The 23342-nt window shown below is 40.5% G+C and overlaps 3 non-coding genes across 3 annotated transcripts; 1 reads left to right on the top strand and 2 right to left on the bottom strand.

Moving 5' to 3' along the window:
- Positions 1-1343: 1343 nt before the first annotated feature.
- LOC130963823 (small nucleolar RNA R71) lies at positions 1344-1447 on the top strand. The gene has a single exon (XR_009079942.1). It is a non-coding gene; the product is annotated as a small nucleolar RNA R71 (small nucleolar RNA).
- Positions 1448-6250: 4803 nt separating this feature from the next.
- Positions 6251-6358, bottom strand: LOC130964838 (small nucleolar RNA R71). Its single transcript, XR_009080907.1, has one exon. It is a non-coding gene; the product is annotated as a small nucleolar RNA R71 (small nucleolar RNA).
- Positions 6359-17893: 11535 nt separating this feature from the next.
- Positions 17894-18000, bottom strand: LOC130964883 (small nucleolar RNA R71). Its single transcript, XR_009080949.1, has one exon. It is a non-coding gene; the product is annotated as a small nucleolar RNA R71 (small nucleolar RNA).
- Between the last annotated feature and the right edge of the window lie 5342 nt (positions 18001-23342).

Genomic DNA, 23342 nt, shown 5'->3' with positions numbered 1-23342 from the left:
GGATGTAATGGTTTTCAATTTTCACCAAAACATCCTCTACAAGTCCATGAGCTTGTTTTCTTGAGTTGTCTGCCATCTCTAGAGAGATTTTTGCAGCTTGCACCTCAAAGATCCCTAGCTTCTCCATTACAGAGAGAGGCATGAGGTTTACACTTGACCCTAAGTCACACAGAGCCTTCTTGAAGGTCATGGTGCCTATGGTACAAGGTATTGAAAACTTCCCGGGATCTTGTCTCTTTTGAGGTAATTTCTGCCTAGACAAGTCATCCAGTTCTTTGGTGAGCAAAGGGGGTTCATCCTCCCAAGTCTCATTTCCAAATAACTTGTCATTTAGTTTCATGATTGCTCCAAGGTATTTAGCAACTTGCTCTTCAGTGACATACTCATCCTCTTCAGAGGAAGAATACTCATCAGAGCTCATGAATGGCAGAAGTAATTCCAATGGAATCTCTATGGTCTCATTTTGAGCCTCAGATTCCCATGGTTCCTCATTGGGGAACTCATTGGAGGCCAGTGGACGTCCAGTGAGGCCTTCCTCAGTGGCGTTCACTGCCTCTTCTTCCTCCCAGAATTCGGCCATGTTGATGCTTTTGCACTCTCCTTTTGGATTTTCTTCTGTGTTGCTTGGGAGAGTACTAGGAGGGAGTTCAGTGATTTTCTTGCTCAGCTGACCCACTTGTGCCTCCAAATTCCTAATGGAGGACCTTGTTTCAGTCATGAAACTTTGAGTGGTTTTGATTAGATCAGAGACCATGGTTGCTAAGTCAGAGGTATTCTGCTTAGAACTCTCTGTCTGTTGCTGAGAAGATGATGGAAAAGGCTTGCCATTGCTAAACCTATTTCTTCCACCATTATTGTTGTTGAAACCTTGTTGAGGTTTCTCTTGATTCTTCCATGAGAAATTTGGGTGATTTCTCCATGAAGAATTGTAGGTGTTTCCATAGGGTTCTCCTAGGTAATTCACCTCTTCCATTGAAGGGTTCTCAGGATCATAGGCTTCTTCCTCAGATGAAGCATCCTTAGTACTGCTTGGTGCATTTTGCATTCCAAACAGACTTTGAAAAATCAAATTGACTTGTTGGGTCAATATTTTATTCTGAGCCAGTATGGCATTCAGAGCATCAATCTCAAGAACTCCTTTCTTCTGACTTGTCCCATTGTTCACAGGATTCCTTTCAGAAGTGTACATGAATTGGTTATTTGCAACCATTTCAATTAGCTCTTGAGCCTCTGCAGGCGTCTTCTTCAGATGAAGAGATCCTCCAGCAGAGCTATCCAAAGACATCTTGGATAGTTTTGAGAGACCATCATAGAAAATACCTATGATGCTCCATTCAGAAAGCATGTCAGATGGACATTTTCTGATCAATTGTTTGTATCTTTCCCAAGCTTCATAGAGGGATTCTCCATCCTTCTGTCTGAAGGTTTGGACTTCCACTCTAAGCTTACTCAATTTTTGAGGTGGAAAGAACTTTGCCAAGAAGGCATTGACTAGCTTTTCCCAAGAGTCCAGGCTTTCTTTAGGTTGAGAATCCAACCATATTCTAGCTCTGTCTCTTACAGCAAAAGGGAATAGCATGAGTCTGTAGACTTCAGGGTCAACCCCATTAGTCTTGACAGTGTCACAGATTTGCAAGAATTCAGCTAAAAACTGATGAGGATCTTCCAATGGAAGTCCATGAAACTTGCAATTCTATTGCATTAGAGAAACTAATTGAGGCTTAAGCTCAAAGTTGTTTGCTCTAATGGCAGGGATAGAGATGCTTCTCCCATAGAAGTCGGGAGTAGGTGCAGTAAAGTCACCCAGCACCTTCCTTGCATTGTTTACATTGTTGTTGTTTTCGGCTGCCATGTGTTTTTCTTCTTTGAAGAATTCGGTCAGGTCCTCTAAAGAGAGTTGTGCTTTAGCTTCTCTTAGCTTTCGCTTCAAGGTCCTCTCAGGTTCAGGGTCAGCTTCAACAAGAATGCCTTTGTCCTTGCTCCTGCTCATAAGAAAGAGAAGGGAACAAGAAAATGTGGAATCCTCTATGTCACAGTATAGAGATTCCTGAAGTGTCAGAGGAAAAGAAGGGTAGAAGACAGAAGTAAAAAAATTCGAACTTATCAGAAAGAATGGAGTTCGAATTTTGCATTAAGGGATATTGTTAGTCTATAAATAGAAGGATGTGAGGAGAAGGGAAGTAATTTTTGAAAATTAAGTGAAAGATTTTGAAAATATTTTTGAAAAACATTACTTGATTTTCGAAAATGAAAGTGGGAAAGAAATAAAATGATTTTTGAAAAAGATTTTGAAAGTAGAAATAAAAAAGATTTGATTAAAAACTATTTTGAAAAAGATGAGGTTAAGAAGATATGATTGGTTTTAAAAAGAGTGTGATTGAGAAGATATGATTTGAAAACAATTTTAAAAAGATTTGATTTTTTTAAAAATTAGTAACTTGGCTATCAAGAAAAGATATGATTCAAACATTAAACCTTTCTCAACAGAAAAGGCAACATACTTGAAATGTTGAGTCAAATCATTAATTGATAGTAAGTATCTTTGAAAAAGGAAAGAAATTGATTTTGAAAACATTTGATTGAAAAGATATGATTTGAAAAAGATTTGATTTTGAAAAACTTTGAAAACTTGAAAAAAATTGATTTGAAAACAAAATTCTCCCCCTTGTGCCATCCTGGCGTTAAACGCCCAGAATGGTGCATATTCTGGCGTTTAACGCCCAAAACTATACCCTTTTGGGCGTTAAACGCCCAACCAGGTACCCTGGCTGGCGTTTAAATGCCAGTCTGTCCTTCTTCACTGGGCGTTTTGAACGCCCAACTTTTTCTGTGCAATTCCTCTGCTGTATGTTCTGAATCTTCAATTCTCTGTATTATTGACTTGAAAAGACACAAATTAAAAATATTTTTGGATTTTTAATAATAAAGAATAATCAAAATGCAACTAAAATCAAATAACAATGCATGCAAGACACCAAACTTAGCAGTTTGTATACTACTGACACTAACAATAGGAGAATGCATATGAGACACACAAAATACTTCAAGTCAATAGAATTCAAAGATCAGAGTAAGAAATAATCAAGAACATCTTGAAGATCCTTAAGACACATGAATGCATGCAATTGACACCAAACTTAAGATGAGACTAGACTCAAACAAAAAATTTTTGGATTTTATGATTTTTTTTTATTTTGTAATTTTTTTTGTGCTTTTTCGAAAATTATATGGAAAAGAAAATAAAGGTATCAAAATTCTTAATGAGAATTCCAGGAATCATGCAATGTTAGTCTAAAGCTTTAGTCTAAAGGAATTAGACATGGCTAGCCAAGCTTCAGCAGGACATTGCATTCAAGAGCTAAATTGATGAGAATCAATCAGCTTTGGTGATGATAAGAACATCACCTTGAAACACTAGAATTCATTCTTAAGAACTCTGAAGAAAAATACCTAATCTAAGCAACAAGATGAACCGTCAGTTGTCCATAACAAAACAATCCCCGGCAACAGCGCCAAAAACTTGGTGCGCGAAATTGTGAACAATACTTTTCACAACTCTCATAATCCCTGGTCATGAACTCCAAAAACATGGTGGTTCAATTCCATGGCATTACACAACTTCGCACAACTAACCAGCAAGTGCACTGGGTCGTCCAAGTAATACCTTACGTGAGTAAGGGTCGATCCCACGGAGATTGTTAGTATGAAGCAAGCTATGGTCATCTTGCAAATCTTAGTCAGGCAGACTCAAATGGATATGATGATGAACGAAAATAACATAAAAGATAAAGATAGAGATACTTATGTAATTCATTGGTAGGAACTTCAGATAAGCGCATGAAGATGCCTTCCCTTCCGTCTCTCTGCTTTCCTACTGTCTTCATCCAATCCTTCTTACTCCTTTCCATGGCAAGCTTGTGTAGGGTTTCACCGTTGTCAATGGCTACCTCCCATCCTTTCAGTGAAAGCGATTTGCATATGCCCTGTCACGGCATAGCGGAATTCAGCTGTCGGTTCTCGGTCAGGCCGGAATAATATCCATTGATACTTTTGCGTCTGTCACTAACGCCCCGCCTGCTAGGAGTTTGAAGCACGTCACAGTCATTCAGTCATTGAATCCTACTCAGAATACCACAGACAAGGTTAGACCTTCCGGATTCTCTTGAATGCTGCCATCAGTTCTTGCCTATACCACGAAGACTCTGATCTCACGGAATGGTTGGCTCGTTTGTCAGGCGAGCACTCGGTTGTCAGGCGATCAACCAAGCATCGTGCAATCAGGAATCCAAGAGATATTCACTATAGCCTTGATTGCTTGTAGAACAGAAGTGGTTGTCAGTCACCTTGTTCATAGGTGAGAATGATGATGAGTGTCACGGATCATCACATTCATCAAGTTGAAGAACAAGTGATATCTTGGACAAAGAACAAGCGGAATTGAATGGAAGAACAATAGTAATTGCATTAATACTCGAGGTACAGCAGAGCTCCACACCTTAATCTATGGTGTGTAGAAACTCCATCGTTGAAAACACATAAGCATAAGGTCTAGGCATGGCCGTGAGGCCAGCCTCCCAATGATCTAAGAACTAGATGTCCAAAGATGATCAAAGGATCAAAAACAATCCAAAGATGAAAATACAATAGCAAAAGGTCCTACTTATAGAAAACTAGTAGCCTAGGGTGTACAGAGATGAGTAAATGACATAAAAATCCACTTCCGGGCCCACTTGGTGTGTGCTTGGGCTGAGCAATGAAGCATTTTCGTGCAGAGACTCTTCTTGGAGTTAAACGCCAGCTTTTATGCCAGTTTGGGCGTTTAACTCCCATTTGGGTGCCAGTTCCAGCGTTTAACGCTGGGATTTCTTGAGGTGACTTTGAACGCCGGTTTGGGCCATCAAATCTTGGGAAAAGTATGGACTATCATATATTGCTGGAAAGCCCAGGATGTCTACTTTCCAACGCCGTTGAGAGCGCGCCAATTGGGCTTCTGTAGCTCCAGAAAATATACTTCGAGTGCAGGGAGGTCAGAATCCAACAGCATCTGCAGTCCTTTTCAGTCTCTGAATCAGATTTTTGCTCAGGTCCCTCAATTTCAGCCAGAAAATACCTGAAATCACAGAAAAACACACAAACTCATAGTAAAGTCCAGAAAAGTGAATTTTAGCTAAAAACTAATAAAAATATACTAAAAACTAACTAGATCATACCAAAAACATACTAAAAACAATGTCAAAAAGTATATAAATTATCCGCTCATCAGCAAGTCATTAATTTTTAAAATCAAATCTTTTTAAAATTGTTTTCAAACCATATATTCTCAATCACATATTTTTTAAAACCAATCATATCTTCTTAACCACATCTTTTTCAAAATAGTTTTCAATCAAATCTTTTTGACTTCCAACTTCAAAATCTTTTTCAAAAATCACTTGATTTCTTTCCCACTCTTATTTTCGAAAATTAATTAATGTTTTTCAAAATGTTTTCAATTTCTTTTACTCAATTTTCGAAAATTTCCTTCCCTCCTCTCACATCCTTCCATTTATGGACTAACACTATTTCTCAATGCACAATTCAAACTCTATTTGATTAAGTTCGAATTCTTCTACCTCTTTCTTCTATTTTTCTGTTCCTCTGACACCTCAAGGAATCTCTATACTGTGACATAGAGGATTCCACATTTTCTTGTTCTCTTCTCTTTCATATGAGCAGGAACAAAGACAAAGGCATTCTTGTTGAAGCTGACCCTGAACCTGAAAGGACCTTGAAGCGAAAGCTAAGAGAAGCTAAGGCACAACTCTCTGTAGAGGACCAAACAGAAATCTTCAAAGAAGAAGAACACATGGCAGCCGAAAACAACAACAATGCCAACAATGCAAGGAAGGTGCTGGGTGACTTTACTGCACCTACTCCCGACTTCTATGGGAGAAGCATCTCTATCCCTGCCATTGGAGCAAACAACTTTGAGCTTAAGCCTCAATTAGTTTCTCTAATGCAACAGAATTGCAAGTTCCATGGACTTCCATTGGAAGATCCTCATCAGTTTTTAGCTGAATTCTTGCAAATCTGTGACACTGTCAAGACTAATGGGGTAGACCCTGAGGTCTACAGACTTATGCTATTCCCTTTTGCTGTAAGAGACAGGGCTAGGACATGGTTGGATTCACAACCTAAAGAAAGCCTGGACTCATGGGAAAAGCTAGTCAATGCCTTCTTGGCAAAGTTCTTTCCACCTCAAAAATTGAGTAAGCTTAGAGTGGAAGTCCAAACCTTCAGACAGAAGGATGGAGAATCCCTCTATGAAGCTTGGGAAAGATACAAACAATTGATCAGAAAATGTCCTTCTGACATGCTTTCTGAATGGAGCATCATAGGTATTTTCTATGATGGTCTCTCTGAACTATCCAAGATGTCTTTGGATAGCTCTGCTGGAGGATCTCTTCATCTGAAGAAGACGCCTACAGAAGCTCAAGAGCTGATTGAAATGGTTGCAAATAACCAATTCATGTACACTTCTGAAAGGAATCCTGTGAACAATGGGACTAATCAGAAGAAAGGAGTTCTTGAGATTGATGCTCTGAATGCCATTCTGGCTCAGAACAAGATATTGACTCAACAAGTCAATTTGATTTCTCAAAGTCTGTCTGGAATGCAAAATGCACCAAGCAGTACTAAGGATGCTTCATCTGAAGAAGAAGCCTATGATCCTGAGAACCCTTCAATGGAAGAGGTGAATTACCTAGGAGAACCCTATGGAAACACCTATAATTCTTCATGGATAAATCATCCAAATTTCTCATGGAAGAATCAAGAGAGACCTCAACAAGGTTTCAATAACAATAATGGTGGAAGAAATAGGTTTAGCAATGGCAAGCCTTTTCCATCATCTTCTCAGCAACAGACAGAGAGTTCTAAGCAGAACACCTCTGACTTAGCAACCATGGTCTCTGATCTAATCAAAACCACTCAAAGTTTCATGACTGAAACAAGGTCCTCCATTAGAAATTTGGAGGCACAAGTGGGACAGCTGAGCAAGAAAGTTACTGAACTCCCTCCTAGTACTCTCCCAAGCAACACAGAAGAAAATCCAAAAGGAGAGTGCAAGGCCATCAACATGGCCGAATTTGGAGAGGAAGGAGAGGCAGTGAACGCCACTGAGGAAGACCTCAATGGGCGTGCACTGACCTCCATTGAGTTCCCCAATGAGGAACCATGGGAATCTGAGGCTCAAAATGAGACCATAGAGATTCCATTGGACTTACTTCTGCCATTCATGAGCTCTGATGAGTATTCTTCCTCTGAAGAGGATGAGTATGTCACTGAAGAGCAAGTTGCTAAATACCTTGGAGCAATCATGAAGCTAAATGACAAGTTATTTGGAAATGAGACTTGGGAGGATGAACCCCCTTTGCTCACCAAAGAATTGGATGACTTGTCTAGGCAGAAATTACCTCAAAAGAGGCAGGACCCTGGGAAGTTCTCCATACCTTGTACCATAGGCACCATGACCTTCAACAAGGCTCTGTGTGACTTAGGGTCAAGTGTAAACCTCATGCCCCTCTCTGTAATGGAGAAGCTAGGGATCTTTGAGGTGCAAGCTGCAAGAATCTCATTAGAGATGGCAGACAACTCAAGAAAACAAGCTCATGGACTTGTAGAGGATGTTTTGGTGAAGATTGAAAACCATTACATCCCTGCTGATTTCATAGTCCTAGAGACTAGGAAGTGCATGGATGAAACCATCATCCTTGGCAGACCCTTCCTAGCCACAGCAAAAGCTGTGATTGATGTTGATAGAGGAGAGTTGATCATTCAAGTGAATGAAGAATCCTTTGTGTTTAAGGCTCAAGGATATCCCTCTGTCACCATGGAGAGGAAGCATGAAGAGCTTCGCTCAAATCAGAGTCAAGCAGAGCCCCCACAGTCAAACTCTAAGTTTGGTGTTGGGAGGCCACAACCAAACTCTAAGTTTGGTGTTGAACCCCCACATTCAAACTCTATGTTTGGTGTTGGGAAGTTCCAACATAGCTCTGAGCATTTCTGAGGCTCCATGAGAGTCCTCTGTCAAGCTAATGACACTAAAGAAGCGCTTGTTGGGAGGCAACCCAATATTATATTTTGACTATTTTCTTTTGTTATTTTATGTTTTTTAGGTTGATGATCATGAGAAGTCACAAAATCAATTGAAAAAGCAAAAACAGAATGAAAAACAGGAAGAAAAACAGCACACCCTGGATGAAGAACTTACTGGCGTTTAAAGGCCAGTAAGGCCAGCAGGTGGGCGTTTAACGCCCAGTCTGGCACCATTCTGGGCGTTTAACGCCAGAAAGGGGCACCAGACTGGCGTTAAACGCCAGGAAAGGGCAAGAACCTGGCGTTAAACGCCAGAAATGGGCACCAGCCCGGCGTTTAACGCCAGAATTGGCTCAAAACATGATTTTGCATGCCATTTGGTGCAGGGATGACTTTTCCTTGACACCTCAGGATCTGTGGACCCCACAGGATCCCCACTTACCCCACCACCCTCTCTCATCTTCTTCACCCATTCACCAATCACCTCCATACCTCTTCCCCAAAAACCCTTCACCTATCAAATCCCTTCTTTCTCTTCACCACTCACATCCATCCTTCATAAAACCCCACCTACCTTACCATTCAAATTCAAACCACTTTCCCTCCCAAACCCACCCTCACTTGACCAAACCTTACCCTTCCCCATCTCCTATATAAACCCATCTTCACTCCTTCATTTTCACACAACCTAAACACCACTTCTTCCCCTCTTTGGCCGAACACAAAGCCATCTCCCTCTCCTCCATTTCTTCTTCTTCTACTCTCTTCTTTTTTCTTTTGCTCGAGGACGAGAAAACCTCTTAAGTTTGGTGTGGTAAAAGCGTTGCTTTTTCATTTTTCCATAACCATTTATGGCATCCAAGGCCGGAGAAACCTCTAGAAAGAGGAAAGGGAAGGCAAAAGCTTTCATCTCCGAGTCATGGGAGATGGAGAGATTCATCTCAAGGGTGCATCAAGACCACTTCTATGAAGTTGTGGCCATGAAGAAGGGTCAACTTTGATCAAAGGTTGGACCAAGTCCTCACAGTCATATGTGAAGAGGGTGCCCAATGGAAGAGAGATTCAAGAGGAAAGCCGGTTCAACTGAGAAGGCATGACCTCAAGCCCATCACTAAGAAAAAGATGGAGCAAACAAGAGACCCCTCTCATCATGAAATCCCTGAGATACCTCAAGGGATGCACTTTCCTCCACAAAACTATTGGGAGCAACTGAACACCTCCCTAGGAGAATTGAGTTTCAACATGGGACAACTAAGGGTGGAGCACCAAGAACACTCCATCATCCTCCATGAAATTAGAGAAGATCAAAGGATCATGAGAGAGGAGCAACAAAGACAAGGAAGAGACATTGAGGAGCTCAAGCACTCCATAGGATCTTCAAGAGGAAGAAAGAGCCGCCATCACTAAGGTGGACCCCGTTCTTTAATCTCCTTGTTCTTTATTTCCTGTTTTTCGAAAATTAATGCTTATGTTTGTCCATGTTTGTGTCTTGTGATCATTAGTGTCTTAGTGTCTATGCCTTAAAGTTATGAATGTCCTATGAATCCATCACCTTTCTTAAATAAAAAATGTTCTTAATTGAAAAAGAAAAAGAATTGTGATGAGCGGATAATTTGTATACTTTTTGGCATTGTTTTTAGTATGTTTTTGATATGATATAGTTAGTTTTTAGTATATTTTTATTAGTTTTTAATTAAAATTCACTTTTCTGGACTTTACTATGAGTTTGTGTGTTTTTCTGTGATTTCAGGTATTTTCTGGCTAAAATTGAGGGACCTGAGCAAAAATCTGATTCTGAGACCAAAAAGGACTGCAGATGCTGTTGGATTCTGACCTCCCTGCATTCGAAGCGGATTTTCTGGAGCTACAGAAGCCCAATTGGCGCGCTCTCAACGGCGTTGGAAAGTAGACATCCTGGGCTTTCCAGCAATATATAATAGTCCATACTTTGCCCAAGATTTGATGGCCCAAACCGGCGCTCAAAGTCACCTACAGAAATTCCAGCGTTAAACGCCGGAACTGGCATAAAATTTGGAGTTAAACGCCCAAACTGGCATGAGAGCTGGCGTTTAACTCCAGAAAAGGTCTCTACACGAAATTCCTTCATTGCTCAGCCCAAGCACACACCAAGTGGACCCGGAAGTGGATTTTTATGTCATTTACTCATTTCTGTACACCTTAGGCTACTAGTTTCTTATAAGTAGGACCTTTTACTATTGTATAGAAATCTTTTGATCACTTTTAGATCTCTAGATCATCTTTGGACATTTGAGTTCTTAGATCATTGGGAGGCTGGCCATTCGGCAATGCCTAGACCTTATGCTTATGTATTTTCAACGGTGGAGTTTCTACACACCATAGATTAAGGTGTGGAGCTCTGCTGTACCTCGAGTATTAATGCAATTACTATTGTTCTTTCATTCAAATTCCGCTTGTTCTTTATCCAAGATATCACTTGTTCTTCAACATGATGAAGGTGATGATTGACGCCCATCACCATTCTCACCCATGAACAAGGTGACTGACAACCATTCTTGTTCTACAAGCATCTGAGGCTTAGTGAATATCTCTTGGATTCCTGATTGCACGATGCATGGTCGATCGCCTGACAACCGAGTGCTCGCCTGACAAACGAGCCAGCCATTCCGTGAGATCAGAGTCTTTGTGGTATAGGCAAGAACTGATGGCAGCATTCAAGAGAATCCGGAAGGTTTAACCTTGTCTGTGGTATTCTGAGTAGGATTCAATGATTGAATGACTGTGACGTGCTTCAAACCTGTAACCTACTGGGCGTTAGTGATAGACGCAAAAGAGTTATTCTATTCTGGTAGGGGAGGGAACCGAACCGGTGATTGGCCGTACTGTGACAGAGTATTGAGCATTAGCTTTCACTGCGAGGATGGGAGGTAGCTGCTGACAACAGTGAGACCCTATACGAGCTTGCCATGGAAAGGAGTAAGAAGGGTTGGATGAAGACAGTAGGAAAGCAGAGAGACGGAAGGGAAGGCATCTTCATGCGCTTATCTGAAGTTCCTACCAATGAATTACATAAGTATCACTATCTTTATCTTCTATGTTATTTTCGTTCATCACCATATATATCTGAGTTTGCCTGACTAAGATTTACAAGATGACCATAGCTTGCTTCAATACTAACAATCTCCGTGGGATCGACCCTTACTCACGTAAGGTTTATTACTTGGACGACCCAGTGCACTTGCTGGTTAGTTGTGCGAAGTTGTGTAATGCCATGGTATTAGGCGCACCAAGTTCTTGGAGCCAGTACCAGGGATTATGAGAGTTGTGAAAAAGTATAATTCACAATTTCGCCCGACCAAATTGCATGAATTTTAAATTTTATAGCAGTTTAATTATTTTGACGTGGTGGCATTACTTTTGTCTTCTGAATGTATGCTTAAACAGTGCATATGTCTTTTGAATTTGTGGTTCATGAATGTTGGCTCTTGAAAGAATGATGAAAAAGGAGACATGTTACTGAGGATCTGAAAAATCATTAAAACTGATTCTTGAAGCAAGAAAAAGCAGTGAATACAAAAAAAAAACCGAAAAAAAGAAAGAGAAAAAGAAAGAAAAAGAAAGAATAAAGTTGTGATCCAAGGCAAAAAGAGTGTGCTTAAGAACCCTGGACACCTCTAATTGGGGACTCTAGCAAAGCTGAGTCACAATCTGAAAAGGTTCACCCAATTATGTGTCTGTGGCATGTATGTATCCGGTGGTAATACTGGAAGACAGAGTGCTTTGGGCCACGGCCAAGACTCAATAACTAGCTGTGTTCAAGAATCATCATACTTAACTAGGAGAATCAATAACACTATCTGGATTCGGAGTTCCTAAAGAAGCCAATCATTCTGAATTTCAAAGGATAGAGTGAGATGCCAAAACTGTTCAGAGGCAAAAAGCTAAAAGCCCCGCTCATCTAATTAATACTGATCTTCATAGATGTTTTTGGAGTTCATTGCATATTCTCTTCTTCTTATCTTATTTGATCTTCAGTTGCTTGAGGACAAGCAACAATTTAAGTTTGGTGTTGTGATGAGCGGATAATTTGTACCATTTTTGGCATTGTTTTTAGTATGTTTTTAGTAGTTTTAGTTGAGTTCTTAGTATATTATTATTAGTTTTTAGTTAAAATTCACTTTTCTGGACTTTACTATGAGTTTGTGTGTTTTTCCGTGAATTCAGGTATTTTCTAGCTGAAATTGAGGGACCTGAGCAAAAATCTGATTCAGAGACTGAAAAGGACTGCAGATGCTGTTGGATTCTGACCTCCCTGCACTCGAAGTGGATTTTCTAGAGCTACAGAAGCCCAATTGGCGCGCTCTCAACGGCGTTGGAAAGTAGACATCCTGGGCTTTCCAGCAATATATGATAGTCTATACTTTGCCCAAGATTTGATGGCCCAAACCGGTGTTCAAAGTCACCCTCAGAAATCCCAGCGTTAAACGCCGGAACTGGCACCAAAATGGGAGTTAAACGCCCAAACTGGCATAAAAGCTGGCGTTTAACTCCAAGAAGAGTCTCTACACGAAATTGCTTCATTGCTCAGCCCAAGCACACACCAAGTGGGCCCGGAAGTGGATTTTTATGTCATTTACTCATCTCTGTACACCCTAGGCTACTAGTTTTCTATAAGTAGGACCTTTTACTATTGTATTACAGAGCTTTTGATCATGTTTTTATGATTGAACTCACTTTGGGAGGCTGGCCATTCGGCCATGCCTAGACCTTGTTCTTATGTATTTTCAACGGTGGAGTTTCTACACACCATAGATTAAGGTGTGGAGCTCTGCTGTACCTCGAGTATTAATGCAATTACTATTGTTCTTCTATTCAATTCCGCTTGTTCTTTGTCCAAGATATCACTTGTTCTTCAACTTGATGAATGTGATGATCCGTGACACTCATCATCATTCTCACTTATGAACAAGGTGACTGACAACCACTTCTGTTCTACAAGCAAACAAGGCTCTAGTGTTTATCTCTTGGATTCCTGATACACGATGCATGGTTGATCGCCTGACAACCGAGTGCTCGCCTGACAAACGAGCCAGCCATTCCGTGAGATCAGAGTCTTCGTGGTATAGGCGAGAACTGATGGCGGCATTCAAGAGAATCCGGAAGGTCTAACCTTGTCTGTGGTATTCTGAGTAGGATTCAATGATTGAATGACTGTGACGTGCTTCAAACTCCTAGCAGGCGGGGCGTTAGTGACAGACGCAAAAGAATCACTGGATTCTATTCCGGCCTGACCGAGAACCGACAGCTGATTAGCCATATGCTGTGACAGAGCATAGGAACATTTTCACTGAGAGGATGGAGGTAGCCACTGACAACGGTGAAACCCTACATAAGCTTGCCATGGAAAGGAGTAAGAAGGATTGGATGAAGACAGTAGGAAAGCAGAGAGACGGAAGGGAAGGCATCTTCATACGCTTATCTGAAGTTCCTACCGATGAATTACATAAGTACCTCTATCTTTATCTTTATGCTTTATTCGTATATCACTATACCCATTTGAGTCTGCCTGACTAAGATTTACAAGGTGACCATAGCTTGCTTCATACCAACAATCTCCGTGGGATCGACCCTTACTCGCGTAAGGTTTATTACTTGGACGACCCAGTGCACTTGCTGGTTAGTTGTGCGAAGTTGTAGTGATCACGATTTCGCGTACCAACTATCTTTGTATCACTGTTGATCTCTTGATCACGCTTAGGGGGCTGGCCATTCGGCCATGCCTGGACCTTCATCACTTATGTATTTTCAACGATGGAGTTTCTACACCTCATAGATTAAGGTGTGGAGCTTTGCTATTCCTCATGAATTAATGCAATTATTACTGTTTTCTATTCAATTCAAACTTATTCTTGTTCTAAGATATTCATTCACACTTCATCATGATGAATGTGATGATCAAGTGACACTCATCACCATTCTCACTTATGAACGCGTGCCTGACAACCACTTCCGTTCTACCTGAAAACAATCTTGAATGTATATCTCTTGGCCTCCTGGTCTACGACGCATGGTTGCCTCTTCTGACAACAGAGCCTTCCATTCCATGAGATCAGAGTCTTCGTGGTATAAGCTAGAATCAATTGGCAGCATTCTTGAGATCCGAAAAGTCTAAACCTTGTCTGTGGTATTCTGAGTAAGATCTGGGATGGGATGACTGTGACGAGTTTCAAACTCGCGAGTGCTGGGTGCAGTGACAGTACACAAAAGGATCATTGAATCTTATTCCAACACAAGTGAGAACCGACAGATGATTAGCCCTATGTAACCTGCAGCTGGACCATTTTCACTGAGAGAACGGACGGTAGCCATTGACAACGGTGATCCCCCAGCATACAACTTGCCATGGAAAGGAGTACGAATGACTGGATGAAAGCAGTAGGAAAGCAGGGATTCAAAAGGAACAAAGCATCTCCATACGCTTATCTGAAATTCCTACCAATGAATTACATAAGTATCTCTATCCTATTTTATGTTTTATCTGTCTTTTAATTATCAACTCCCTATAACCATTTGAATCTGCCTAACTGAGATTTACAAGATGACCGTAGCTTGTTTCAAGCCGACAATCTCCGTGAGATCGACCCTTACTCACGTAAGGTATTACTTGGATGACCCAGTGCACTTGTTGGTTAGCTACGCGGAGTTGTGAAGAAAGTGTGTGAGATCACGATTTCGTGTACCATTCCCCAAGCACTTGAAAGATGGTTAGCATGCATGAATGGTTGAAGGCTTTTGAACTTATTTTGGTGGGTGAACACTAAACTTAGTTCCTTGGCAATGTCTATTATGCATCAGATCAATTACATACATGAAACTGATGACAAGGCATCTTAGGATAGTTTCACTAGCCTTTTTCTTTTGTTTTTAGTAAGTTTTATGCACTTTCTTGTGCTATAAGTAAGCAATTGGGTTCAAAATTCATGTATGCCTATATTTATGCAACCACAGTTAATTTGATGCTTTTTTCACGAGAAATTTGCTATAATCACTTGTGTGCTAAGAAAGGTGTAAATTCTCATGATGTTAGCAAAGATTTGATGCATGTTTTGCTTGATGATAGGTGAAGAAAAGCATGGAAGGAAGTTGAAGAATGGCCATGGAATGAAGAAGGAGAAGCAATGTTGGTGACCAAAGTTGGGCCACCAACATTGCCTCCAACGTTGAGAGGTAGGCAGAGTCCGCATAATTTGCTGGTGCCCACGTTGGAAGGAACGTTGGCAAGCCAACGTTACCCCCAATGTTTTGCTAAAATGTGTTTTCTGGAAATTGGGAAAAATTGTGGCGACGCGCACGCGTGCTATACTCACAGGTGTGGATTAGAAATTCTGACAATCCACACGCACGCGTTAGAAACGCGTACACGTAGATGGAGTAACATTGGACCGACAACGCTGCCTCAAACGTTGGGTGCGCAATTTGAGTTCTAAAATCCTACATTTGAAAAAGCACAACGATGCGTACGCGTATACATCACGTACGCGCAACCTTAACTTTTGATAATCCACGTGCATGCGCAGGTCACGCACACGCGTGGATAGGCCAAAGTTGGAGGGAATGTTGCCAGTGCAACGCGGAGGCCAATGTCTTCGAAAAGCTTTAAAAAACTGGATTTGGGGATTTTTTCATCCACCCGCACGCGTAGCCTACGCGCATGCGTGAATGCGTATTCTGGACCCAAATGCGCAAATGTGGAAGGCACGCGTACACGTGGGTAGAAGAACGTTGGTACTCCAACGTTAAGTCAAACGCCAATGACAGCAACTAGCACCCAATTTTCAAAGAAACATTTGGCCCAATGTTTACCCTCAAACGTGGACACTAGAACTCTTCAATCGAGCACTCCTCCCCTCTCAACAGCATTGGAAGCCAATTAAATCAACCATTACAAAGTCCAAAAGCCCAATTCAGAGACTAAAGATGAATGGAAGAAAGTGTATAAATACCTTAGAGTTTAAGTTAGTTAGGGGGGCTGATACAATGTATTGAGACTCTGCTCAAATTTTACTTTCTCTGCATTTTATCTTCTGCAATGTACTTTTCATTTCCATTTTCCATTCTGAGAGCTATGAACAACTAAACCCCTTTCATTGGGTTAGGGAGCTTTGTGTAATTCAAAAGATCAATATTATTTTTCATTCTTCTTCTTCTTTCTTTTCTCTTGATTTTTCTAGATAGCTTTCGGTCTTCATCCAATTGGATAGTTATCTTGGGAAATAAGCTATTCATAATTGGATCTCCTCTGAACCTTGGAAGAGGAATGAGGAGATCATGCTAGAATTTCTCACATTGAATTAGATTGGGGTTTGGATGGATATCGTGACATGTAATCTTACCAACACTTTGATCTATGAATATGTGTGGTATAACCAGTGACCATACTTCATCTCTTCCCATGATCACTTAAATCAAGGAATTGGGCAATTGTTGATGATTAGAGAGATTAGATTGCCAAGGATTTGGGATCTAATCACCTAAGATTTCCAAGGAGATCAATGAATGCATTGATTGAGGAAGAGATGAAAACGAATTTGATTCGGAGAATTATAACATCTCCTTACCCAAATGAGCTTTCCCATTTCTGATCTATCCATTCTCTTTACATTTTGTTCTTTAATTTGATGCTTAATCCCATTCCCTTTTAATTTCTTGCAATTTAAGTTTCTAAACTTTAATTACTTGAAATTTACTTTCTGTCATTTAATTATGCTATTTACATTTCGTTCATTTACATTTCTTGCACTTTAATTTTTCCGCCAATTTACTTCCTGCAATCCCAATTTCAAATCCGATTCAGTTCAACTAGAAGAATCTTCCAATTAATGTTGATCAACCAACCAATCCTTGTGGGATTCGACCTCACTCAATAGTGAGTTTTTACTTGACGACAATCCGATGCACTTGCCGGTAGAAAATTGTTGAGAGACAGTTTTTGCGTATCAAGTTTATGGCGCCGTTGCTAGGGATTGGTTTTGTATTGACAATTACTAAATTGGAGGATAACTAGATTGAGCATTTTTCTTTTCTTTTGTTAATTGAATTTCAATTTCAGCTGTTCAATTTTACTTTCTTTTTTTAATTCCTTACTTTCCAGCAAGCTAACCCACTAACCATTTAATAAATTGCTCTAACCAAGCTAACTATACTCTGTTTTAGTGAACTCTGTACTTGCTGTTTCTTGTACTTGTTCATTGTATGACAGGTATAAGAAGGGAAACCTCAACCTCTTTTGATAGTGAACCGGAGAGGACCTTCCTTAGATTAAGGAGGAAATCAAGAGGAAAGAAGGCTATTGGTGCAGAGGAAGAGGAAGAAACTTGGATATAGACATGGAGGATGATATGGAAAACCATCATGAAGGATAGGTGAACAATCATAACAGAGGAGGTGCAGCTAACCCTACTGGACAAGAGAGGAGAGTGCTGGGTTCCTACATTAATCCCAATCCTGGGAATTGTGGAAGCAGCATTCAAAAGTCAACTATCTATGCCAATAACTTCGAATTGAAGCCTCAACTCATCACTCTCATCCAAAACAATTATTCTTTCAAAGGAAGTGCCCAAGTAGACCGTAATCAGCATCTCACTACATTCCTAAGGATCTGTGATATAGTGAAATCAAATGGAGTTCATCTTGATGCCTACAGATTGCTTCTATTCCCATTCTCTCTAAGGGATAAAGCATCTAAGTGGCTAGAATAATTTCCAAAAGAAAACCACACAACTTGGGAGGATGTAGTGAATAAATTCTTGGTAAGGTTCTATCCCCACAAAGAGTCAATAGGCTGAGAGCAGAGGTTCAAATATTCAGGCAGCAGAATGGTGAAACCTTGTATGAAGCATTGGAAAGATTCAAAGATTTGACAAGGAAATGCCCTCCTGATATGTTTAATGAGTGGGTGCAACTGCACATCTTTTATGAAAGGCTTTCATATGAATCAAAGAAAACTGTAGACCACTCATCTGAAGGCTCCCATAACATGAAGAAGACCATTGAAGAAGCCATTGATGTCATAGAAATAGTGGCTGACAATGAGTATTTCTATGCCTCAGAGAGAAGCAACAATAGAGGAGTCATGGAGTTGAACAAGATGGATGCAATCCTAGCCCAAAATAAGATGATCACTAAGCAACTAGCTGACTTGACCAAGCAAATGGAGAAGAATCATGCTGTAGCTATCCACACTCAACTATCACCTCAATCCGAGTCAAATACAGAAGAAGGAGTTGACTGGGAACAAGCTAATTACATTGGAAATTCTTCAAGACAAGAACATGATCCATACTTCATGACATACAATCCAGGTTGGAAGAACCACCCAAAATTTTGGTGGGGAAACCAACCAAACCAGAACCAAAATCACAAACTCCACAACTTTAACCAATTCAATAATTCCACCCACCACAACTCTAACCAAAGTCTATATCAACCCTCACAAAATAATTACTCTCAGCCACCATATCAAGCCCAAGCCAATCAGCCTCAACACCCAATTTCCACCCCACCATCAGAGGACAAACTATCTAGCATTGAAGCTATGCTTGCAAACCTTTGCATGGAGTCTGATGATATGAAAAAATTCAAAGAAGAGGTGAGATCCAATTTGCAAAATCAAGATGCTGCCATTCAAAAACTTGAAGTACAGATTGGGTATCTAAACCAAGCAAGTCCCTGGCCATAACCCGTGTAATGCTATCAAGACAAACTCAAAAGAGGAATGTAAGGCTATTACACTCAGGAGTAGAAAGGAATTGAAAGAGACCTCAAAGGAAACTCAAAAAGAAGAAGCAGAGGGAAGTTCAAGTGATAAGGAAGAAGCACAAACACATGCTCCCAATCCACCTAAAGAAAAAGAAGTCCTAAGGTCATACGTCCCTAAAGCACCCTACCCTCAGCGCCTAATGAAAAATGCAAAGGACAACCAATTCTCCAGATTCTTGGAGATTTTCAAGAGATTGCAAATCAACATTCCCTTTACTGAAGTATTAGAGCAAATGCCGCTCTATGCTAAGTTTCTCAAGGAGTTAATGACCAAGAAGAGAAGTTGGAGAAATGACGAAACTGTAGTGTTAACTGAGGAATGTAGCACCATCATCCAACACAAATTGCGTCAGAAATTGAAGGACCCAGGAAGCTTCCAAATTCCTTGTATCATAGGAGAAATCACAGTGGAGAAGGCCTTATGTGATTTGGGAGCTGGTGGACGAAAATGTTATTCATGTGTTATTCCATTTTGCAAAATTGATTGCTTTTCATTCCCTGGTAATGGCGCCAAAGACATGGTGCCAATACCATGGTTCACAACTTCGTTCAACTTAACCAACAAGTGTACTGGGTCATCCAAGTAATACCTTACGTGAGTAAGGGTCGATCCCACAGAGATTGTTGGTATGAAGCAAGCTATGATCACCTTGTAAATATCAGTTAGGCAGATTAAAACGGTTTATGGGTTTTCGAATAATTAATAATAAACAGAAAATAAAAAGGGATAGAAATACTTATGTAAATCAATAGTGGGAATTTCAGATAGGTGTATGGAGATGCTGTGTTCCTCTTGAAACTCTACTTCACTACTCACTCTTCCTTCAATCCTTTTTACTCCTTTCCATGGCAAGCTGTATGTAGGGCATCACCGTTGTCAATGGCTACATCCCATCCTCTCAGTGAAAATGGTCCTATGCTCTGTCAAGGCACGGCTAATCATCTGTCGGTTATCAACCAGGTTGGAATAGAATCCCTTGATTCTTTTGCGTTTGTCATCACGCCCAGCCTTCAGGAGTTTGAAGCTCGTCACAGTCATTCAATCCCAGAATCCTACTCGGAATACCATAGACAAGGTTTAGACTTTTCGGATCCTCATGAATGCCGCCATCTATCTAGCTTATACCACGAAGATTCTGTTGGGGAATCTAAGAGATATGCGCCCGGCCTAAGGTAGAACGGAAGTGGTTGTCAATCACGCGCGTTCATAGGTGAGAATGATGATGAGTGTCACGGATCATCACATTCATCAAAGTGTTGTGCAACGTATATCTTGGAATAAGAATAAAAGAGAATTGAATAAAAAGTAATAGTAATTGTATTGAAACTTAAGGTACAGCAGAGCTCCACACCCTTAATCTATGGTGTGCAGAAACTCCACCGTTGAAAATACATAAGTGAAAGGTTCAGGCATGGCCGAATGGCCAGCCCCCCTAAAACGTGGTCAATGGCCTCCTAAGATGAAGAATAAAACAAAACTGAGACCAAAGATGAAACGTGGTCAAAAGACGTCTAATACAATAGTTAAATGTTCTATTTATAATAAACTAGCTACTAGGGTTTACATGAGTAAGTAATTGATGCATAAATCCACTTCCGGAGCCCACTTGGTGTATGCTTGGGCTGAGCTTGATCAATCCACGAGCTGAGGCTTTTCTTGGAGTTGAACTCCAAGTTATGACGTGTTTTGGGCGTTCAACTCCGGATCATGACGTTTTTCTGGCGTTTAACTCCAGACAGCAGCATGTACTTGGCGTTCAACGCCAAGTTACGTCGTCAATTTCCGAATGAAGTATCGATAATTATATATTGCTGGAAAGCTCTGGATGTCTACTTTCCAACGCCATTAAGAGCTCGCCAATTGGAGTTCTGTAGCTCCAGAAAATCCATTTCGAGTGCAGGGAGGTCAGATTCCAACAGCATCAGCAGTCCTTTTGTCAGCCTTTTTCAGAGTTTTGCTCAAGTCCCTCAATTTCAGCTAGAAACTACCTGAAATCACAGAAAAACACACAAACTCATAGTAAAGTCCAGAAATGTGAATTTAACATAAAAACTAATGAAAACATCCCTAAAAGTAGCTTGAACTTACTAAAAACTACCTAAAAACAATGCCAAAAAGCGTATAAATTATCCGCTCATCACAACACCAAACTTAAATTGTTGCTTGTCCCTAAGCAACTAAAAATCAAATAGGTTAAAAAGAAGAGAATATACTATAAATTCTAGAATGATTGGCTTTTCCAGTATTACCACCGGATACATAAATGCCACAGACACATGACTGGGTGAACCTTTTCAGATTGTGACTCAGCTTTGCTAGAGTCCCCAGTTAGAGGTGTCCAGAGCTCTTAAGCACACTCTTTTTGCTTTGGATCACGACTTTAACCACTTGGTCTCAAGCTTTTCACTTGGATCTTCATGACACAAGCACATGGTTAGGGACAGCTTGGTTTAGCCGCTTAGGCCTGGATTTTATTTCCTTGGGCCCTCCTATCCATTGATGCTCAAAGCCTTGGATCCTTTTTACCTTTGCCTTTTGGTTTTAAGGGCTATTGGCTTTTTCTGCTTGCTTTTTCTTTTTCTTTCTATTTTTTTTGCAAGCCTTTGCTTTTTCGCTGCTTTTTCTTACTTCAAGAATCAATTTTTTGATTTTTCAGATCATCAATAACATTTCTCTTTGTTCATCATTCTTTCAAGGGCCAACAATTTTAACATTCATAAACAACAAGATCAAAAGACATATGCACTGTTCAAGCATTCATTCAGAAAACAAAAGTATTGTCACCACATCAATATAATTAGATTAAATTCAAGGATAAATTCGAAATTCATGTACTTCTTGTTCTTTTGAATTAAAACATTTTTCATTTAAGAGAGGTGAAGGATTCATGGATTTTATTCATAGCTTTAAGACATGGTTACTACATACTAATGATCATAAAGTAGAGACACAAAACATAGATAAACACAACATTAAAAAACGAAAACAGAAAGAAATAAAGAACAAGGAATGAATCCACCTTTAGTGGCGTCTTCTTCTTGAAGGACCTATGATGTTCTTAAGCTCTTCTATGTCCCTTCCTTGCCTTTGTTGCTCCTCCCTCATTGCTCTTTGATCTTCTCTTATTTCATGGAGAATGATGGAGTGCTCATGATGTTCCACCCTTAGATGTTCAACATTGTGGCTCAAATCTTCTAAGGAAGTGTTGAGTTGTTCCCAATAGTTGTTGGGAGGAAAGTGCATCCCTTGAGGCATCTCAGGGATTTCTTGATGATGAGCTTCCTCATGCATCTCTTGAGAACCGTGAAGGGTCTCTCTTGCTTGCTCCATCCTCTTCTTGGTGATGGGCTTATCCTCTTCAATGAGAATGTCTCCTTCTATGATAACTCCAGCTGAGTAACATAGATGGCAAATAAGGTGAGGAAAAGCTAGCCGTGCCATGGGTGAGGGCTTGTCGGCTATTTTGTAGATTTCATTGGAGATGACCTCATGAACTTCTACTTCCTCTCCAATCATGATGGCCCGATCCACAGTAACTTCAGATCGGTTGCTAGTAGGAATGATGGAGTGTTGAATGAACTCCAACCATCCTCTAGCCACAAGATTGAGATCCAGTCTTCTTAGTTGGACTGGCTTGCCTTTGAAGTCTTTCTTCCATTGAGCTCCTTCCACACATATGTCCATAAGGACTTGGTCCAATCTTTGATTAAAGTTGACCCTTCTAGTGTAGGGGCGTTCGTCTCCTTGCATCATGGGCAAGTGAAATGCCAACCTCACATTTTCCGGACTAAAATCTAAGTATTTCCCCCGAACCATTGTGAGATAATACTTTGGACTCGGGTTCATACTTTGATCATGGTTCCTAGTGATCCATGCATTGGCATAGAACTCTTGAACCATTAAGATTCCGACTTGTTGCATGGAGTTGGTTAGGACTTCCCAACCTCTTCTTCAGATTTCATGTCGGATTTCCGGATACTCATTTTTCTTGAGCTTGAAAGGGACCTCAGGGATCACCTTCTTCTTTGCCACAACATCATAGAAGTGGTCTTGATGGCTCTTGGAGATGAATCTTTCCATCTCCCATGACTCGGAGGTGGAAGCTTTTGTCTTCCCTTTTCCTTTTCTAGAGGATTCTCCGGCCTTAGGTGCCATTGATGGTAATGGAAAAACAAAAAGCTTATGCTTTTACCACACCAAACTTAAAATATTGCTCGCCCTCGAGCAAGAGAAGAAAAAAGAGAAGAAGAAGAAGAAGAGAATATGGTAGAAAGGGAGAGATGTAGGTTCGGCTAAGTGGGAGAAGAAGGGTTTGTGTTGTGTGAAAATAAAGTAGAATGGAAGGGTATTTATAGGGAGAGGGGGGAGTGTATGTTCGGCCATTTTGGGTGGGAATGGGTGGGAAAATGGTTTTGAATTTTTGAAGGTAGGTGGGGTTTATGGGGAAGAGTGGATGGATGTGAGTGGT

Source organism: Arachis stenosperma, chromosome 2, assembly GCF_014773155.1.
Source record: "Arachis stenosperma cultivar V10309 chromosome 2, arast.V10309.gnm1.PFL2, whole genome shotgun sequence".
In the NCBI taxonomy this organism is placed as follows: domain Eukaryota; kingdom Viridiplantae; phylum Streptophyta; class Magnoliopsida; order Fabales; family Fabaceae; genus Arachis; species Arachis stenosperma.
This window is presented reverse-complemented; position numbering and strand designations above follow the sequence as displayed.